The following is a 6,599-nucleotide window of genomic DNA, read 5'->3' on the forward strand; positions in this document are numbered from 1 at the left end:
TTACAGTTGTCACTATGCATTGGGGCAGGTAGCGATCTCCTGGCATCCGCCAAACCCATATTCGTCCGTCGGACTGCCAGATTGTGAAGCGTGATTCATCACTCCAGAGAACACGTTTTCACAGCTCCAGAGTCCAATGGCGGAGAGCTTTACATCACTCCAGACGACGCTTGGCATTGCGCATGGTGATCTTAGGCTTGTGTATATCTGCTTGGCCATGGAAACCCATTTCATTAAGCTCCTGTCGAACAGTTATTGCGCTGACGTTGCTTCCAGAGGCAGTTTGGAACTCTGTAGTGAGTGTTGCAACCGAGGACAGATGATTTTTACTCGCTACACACTTCAGTACCATGCAGTCCCGTTCTGTGAACTTGTGTTGCCTACCACTTTGCAGCTGAGCCGTTGTTGCTCCTTGACATTTCCACTTCACAATAACAGCACTTACAGTTGACTGGGGCATCTCTAGCAGGGCAGAAATTTTGATGAACTGACTTGTTGGAAAGGTGGTATCCTATGACCGTGCCACGACGATCGTTACTGAGCTCTTCAGTAAGGCCATTCAACTGCCAATGTTTGTCTATGGAGATAGCATGGCTGTGTGCTCGATTTTATACACTGGTCAGCAACGGATGTGGATGAAATAGCCGTATCCACAAATTTGAAGGGGTGACCATATACTTTTGTATGTACAGTGTACTTCCTCACCCACTTCCTGGTGGTCTGTGATGCTGTGGAGGTGAGGGTGAGGAGTAGCCTCTGCCAGGGTAGTATACATCTCAGCTCATCCGCTAGTTTTCACCACTTCTGGAACGGAGCGCCATTTTGGTGTTCCTTTGCACCTGTTACAAAAAAAAGATAAATCACAATGGTCATGTCAGATTAAAGTAATTGAGGTCACCAATGAAAGACGTACAGCATAATTTATCATGATTAATAAGTCATTAATTTCACCCATTCTAGACTGACTTAACAGCCATAACTCAATATAGCCACAACTTGCTATTCCCAAATGTGGGCATTATGAGTCTCTACCTTTCAATATAGCCAGGTATTTGAAACATCCTCATCTAAAAATGTTGATTGTTTTCTTAGCTATCTAACTGATTTACTGTCGGACTACTGTGTAGACCCTTCCACGACCATTCCAACCAGTCGCTGTCCATACAAAGGACTCTCCAGTATTGTCCACATGGCATAATCGTTGAACAAACTCTGGTGACCCAAACACAAAGGTGAATTCCCCTTTGGCAATTCTTCCATTCCTCTCTGGGTGGCTGTGGCCAACTCATGCAGCAGTGATTTAAAAATTCTACTTGATCTTCCATTGTCAATTTCAACAAGATTGGTTTCTTCTGACATTTTTGTGGATAACTTCCGCCAGCAAACCACTTTTTTTATTTTTTTATTTAAACTTTATTTAACACATACTGACATTCACATTTGGTAGATCAAACTTGTGTTATGTGCCAAAGGCTCCATAGAAAAAAATAATGAATATGTATTCTTATTTCTATAAATGGCTCCATCCATGTTTGTTTTGGTTGTGCGAAGAAGACGCGTGCGATTCGAACAATCGGTGTGCACTCGCCCAAAAGCTCGTGTCTGTTTGTGTCACCGCCACGCTATCTATTGTGCCGAGGAGTGACAGTCATTGGAGCGGTGGGGTCAGATTTATGCAATATAACCAATTCACCACCAGAGGGCGTTATTCACACACAAATAGTCAAGGAGTACAGAGTGGGTATATGGAGAACGTTTCTCAAATTGGTCCTGGAGAGCTACTTGCAACATTTTCACAAAAACGTATATTTACGCTGTCCTTTCCAGCATGGTTCCAGTAACTAGGGTGCAGCTCAATACAGCTCAGCTTTGCGCAGTAGTGTGAACTGTGAAGAGGATATGAGTGTGCATGGTTTCATTCCAAACCTGCAGTAACACACCTGAATCAGTTAATTATGGTCCAGAATGAAGACAAAAAATATTGTCAGGTGTGTTAATGAAGGCTGCTGGAAGGATCAATAACTGCACAAGCTGCTCTCCTGGGCAGGATCTGAATAATCCTGGTGTTTTCAGCTCAAAACTACTCATATCTTTGGATCTTTGAAATAATAATATTTTGGGGATTCTCCTTTATTGGATTGTGTGCATTGAAAGGGGTTGTTATACCGTCTGTCTCCTTGTTATACCGTCTGTCTCCTTGTTATACCGTCTGTCTCCTTGTTATACTGTCTGTCTCCTTGTTATACCGTCTGTCTCCTTGTTATACCGTCTGTCTCCTTGTTATACTGTCTGTCTCCTTGTTATACCGTCTGTCTCCTTGTTATACTGTCTGTCTCCTTGTTATACCGTCTGTCTCCTTGTTATACCGTCTGTCTCCTTGTTATACTGTCTGTCTCCTTGTTATACTGTCTGTCTCCTTGTTATACTGTCTGTCTCCTTGTTATACCGTCTGTCTCCTTGTTATACCGTCTGTCTCCTTGTTATACCGTCTGTCTCCTTGTTATACTGTCTGTCTCCTTGTTATACTGTCTGTCTCCTTGTTATACTGTCTGTCTCCTTGTTATACCGTCTGTCTCCTTGTTATACCGTCTGTCTCCTTGTTATACCGTCTGTCTCCTTGTTATACTGTCTGTCTCCTTGTTATACCGTCTGTCTCCTTGTTATACTGTCTGTCTCCTTGTTATACCGTCCGTCTCCTTGTTATACTGTCTGTCTCCTTGTTATACTGTCTGTAAAGTGACACCAGGAAGGGTTGTCTCCTTGTTATACTGTCTGTAAAGTGACACCAGGAAGGGTGGTCTCCTTGTTATACTGTCTGTAAAGTGACACCAGGAAGGGTTGTCTCCTTGTTATACTGTCTGTAAAGTGACACCAGGAAGGGTGGTCTCCTTGTTATACTGTCTGTAAAGTGACACCAGGAAGGGTGGTCTCCTTGTTATACTGTCTCAGTGGTGGACAAAGTACATAATTGTCATATTTGAGTAAAAGTAAAGATACCTTAGTATAAAATGACTAAAGTAAAAGTGAAAGTCAGCCTGTAAAATACTACTTGAGTAAAAGTCTAAAAGTATTTGTTTTAAATATACTTATGTATCAAAAGTAAAAATATAAATAATTTCACATTCTTTATATTAAGCTAATCAGACGGCACCATTTTCTTGTTTTTTTTTTCAATTTACGGATAGTCAGGGGCACACACCAACACTCAAACATCATTTACAGATAGTTAGGGGCACACTCCAACACTCAACCATCATTTACAGATAGCCAGGGGCACACACCAACACTCAAACATCATTTACAGATAGTCAGGGGCACACACCAACACTCAAACATCATTTACAGATAGTCAGGGGCACACACCAACACTCAAACATCATTTACAGATAGCCAGGGGCATACACCAACACTCAAACATAATTTACAGATAGCCAGGGGCACACACCAACACTCAAACATCATTTACAGATAGTCAGGGGCACACTCCAACACTCAAACATCATTTACAGATAGTCAGGGGCACACACCAACACTCAAACATCATTTACAGATAGTCAGGGGCACACACCAACACTCAAACATCATTTACAGATAGTCAGGGGCACACTCCAACACTCAAACATCATTTACAGATAGTCAGGGGCACACACCAACACTCAAACATCATTTACAGATAGTCAGGGGCACACTCCAACACTCAAACATCATTTACAGATAGTCAGGGGCACACACCAACACTCAAACATCATTTACGAACAAAGCATTTGTGTTTAGTGAGTCTGCCAGATCAGAGGCAGAAGGGATGACCAGGAACGTTCTGTTGATAAGTGTGTGAATTAGACCATTTTCCTGACCTGCTAAGCATTCAAAATGTACTTTTAGGTGTCAGGGAAAATGTAGGGAGTAAAAAGTATAGTATTTTCTTTAAGAATGTTGCGGAGTAAAAGTAAAAGTTGACAAAAATATAAATAGTTAAGTACAGATACCCAAAAAAAACAACTTAAGTTGTACTTCAAAGTATTTTTACTTAAGTACTTTACACCACAGCTGTAAAGTGACAGCAGGAAGGGTTGTCTCCCGGTTATACTGGATCATTCTTGATACACACAGGAAACTGTTGTGCGTGAAAAACCCAGCAGCGTTGCAGTTCATGACACAAACCGGTGCGCCTGGCACCTACCACCATATCCTGTTCAAAGGCACCCTCTGAATGGCACACATGCACAATCCATGTCTCAATTGTCTCAAGGCTTAAAAATAATTGTTTAACCCGTCTCCTCCCCTTCACCTACACTGAGTGAAGTGGATTTAACAAGGTACAGCAATAAAGGATCATATCTTTCACCTGGATTCATCTGGTCAGTCTATGTCATTGGAAAGAGTAGATGTTCTTAATGTTTTTCGAACACTCAGTGTATATTGTTCTCTACTGAAATGTTATTAAAATTTTACAGAGAGCTTCACAGAGTTTTTTGTCAAAGAGCTTCACAGAGAGCCACAGCAGATTTTCATGTGATGCATATTTGTTTTTCAAAGTTTATTTGTCCATTTGTAGGTAACGGACTACGTACACAGGGATATGTTTTGTGAGAGTAAAAAAACATACACAAGACAGTCAATGTAAAAATGTAGTAGACATAAAATACTAGACGAGGTGGCCTGTCAAGTAAAAAGCTGTAGTTGTGACCATAGAGACTGCAGTCGGTGCTTATTCCAGACCTACGGGGACACTCCCTGTTCTGTCCTGTTGCTTAGTGCCAGACTCCACGGACTTGTCCCAAATGACACCCATATTCCCTATATAGTGCACTACTTTTGATCAGAGCTCTATAGGTAATAGGGTGTCATTTGGGACACACACCCCATAAGCAGGTAATGAGTACTGCATTATTCATAAACCTTCCGTGGCCATCCTACTGAAGAATCAGCCAATAAGCAGGCCCTGTGCTGGTGAGATGTGATGAGCCTGGAGCTGATTGGTTGGCTGCTCGCTCTGGTGAGGGCTTCCCATTGTGACATCACTCAGGATGAATTCTGAAACCTTAACCCTGTGGAAATCCAACGGCCCTCAAAGCCATATATACAGACTGCCCCTATTCAAGGTTTAAAAAATAACGGCTTTCTAATCCTGTTTCAATAGTCACTTTTACTACAGCAGGTCTGCTCTGCCTGTGTGTCTGACAGTGGCTTACAGTAGCTTCACTGTGTGTGTGTGTGTGTGTGTGTGTGTGTGTGTGTGTGTGTGTGTGTGTGTGTGTGTGTGTGTGTGTGTGTGTGTGTGTGTGTGTGTGTGTGTGTGTGTGTGTGTGTGTGTGTGTGTGTGTGGTCACCAAGCCTGGTCATTAAGTTCCCATACAGTATTCACATGTTAAAATATTGATTGAGCTATCAGCTATGACCCCCAACGTTGAACTGAGTCTGCAATAAACTGTTCAAGTGGAATTCAACTAGGACACTGAGGGGTTTTTCATAGACTTAGATAATAAAAGGGGATCCCCATGAGATTGGAAATGTTTGAAGTGCTGACAGTTCACTAAAACACCCTTTGTCCCATTGGTGGACTTAGTGATGTCTGTGAAGAGAAACCTTGATACCTTCGAGTCTCAAAGACAATAATCATGGTATAGTTAAACCTAAAATACAGTAGTTATTTAGTTTGTTAAACCTAAAATACAGTAGTTATTTAGTTTGTTAAACCTAAAATACAGTAATTATTTAGTTTGTTAAACCTAAAATACAGTAATTATTTAGTTTGTTAAACCTAAAATACAGTAATTATTTAGTTTGTTAAACCTAAAATACAGTAATTATTTAGTTTGTTAAACCTAAAATACAGTAGTTATTTAGTTAGTCGAACCTAAAATACAGTAGTCATTTAGTTAGTCGAACCTAAAATACAATAGTTATTTAAATCAAATGTTATTTGTCACAAGGTTAGCAGATGTTAATGCGAGAGTAGTGAAATGCTTGTGCTTCTAGTTCCAACAATGCAGTAATAACCAACGAGTAATCAAACCTAACAATTTCACAACTACTACCTTATAGACACAAGTGTAAAGGAATGAAGAATATGTACATACAAATATATGAATGAGTGATGGTACAGAACGGCATAGGCAAGATGCAGTAGATGAAAATGAGTACAGTATATACATATGAGATGAGTAATGTAGGGTATGTAAACATTTTATGAAGTGGCATAGTTTAAAGTGGCTTGTGAAACATTTTTCTGTACTGACCTCGCCTTCTGGATGATAGCGGGGTGAACAGGCAGTGGCTCGGGTGGTTGTTGTCCTTGATGGTCTTTATGGCCTTCCTGTGACATCGGGTGGTGTAGGTGTCCTGGAGGGCAGGTAGTTTGCCCCCAGTGATGCGTTGTGCAGACCTCACTACCCTCTGGAGAGCCTTACGTTTGTGGGAGGACCAGTTGCCGTACCAGGCGGTGATACAGCCCGACAGGATGCTCTCGATTGTGCATCTGTAAAAGTTTGTGAGTGCTTTTGGTGACTCGCCAAATTTCTTCAGCCTCCTGAGGTTGAAGAGGCGCTGCTGCGCCTTCTTCACCACGCTTTCTGTGTGGGTGGACCAATTCAGTTTGT

The sequence above is a fragment of the Oncorhynchus gorbuscha genome, linkage group LG05, assembly GCF_021184085.1.
Source record: "Oncorhynchus gorbuscha isolate QuinsamMale2020 ecotype Even-year linkage group LG05, OgorEven_v1.0, whole genome shotgun sequence".
Taxonomy (NCBI): domain Eukaryota; kingdom Metazoa; phylum Chordata; class Actinopteri; order Salmoniformes; family Salmonidae; genus Oncorhynchus; species Oncorhynchus gorbuscha.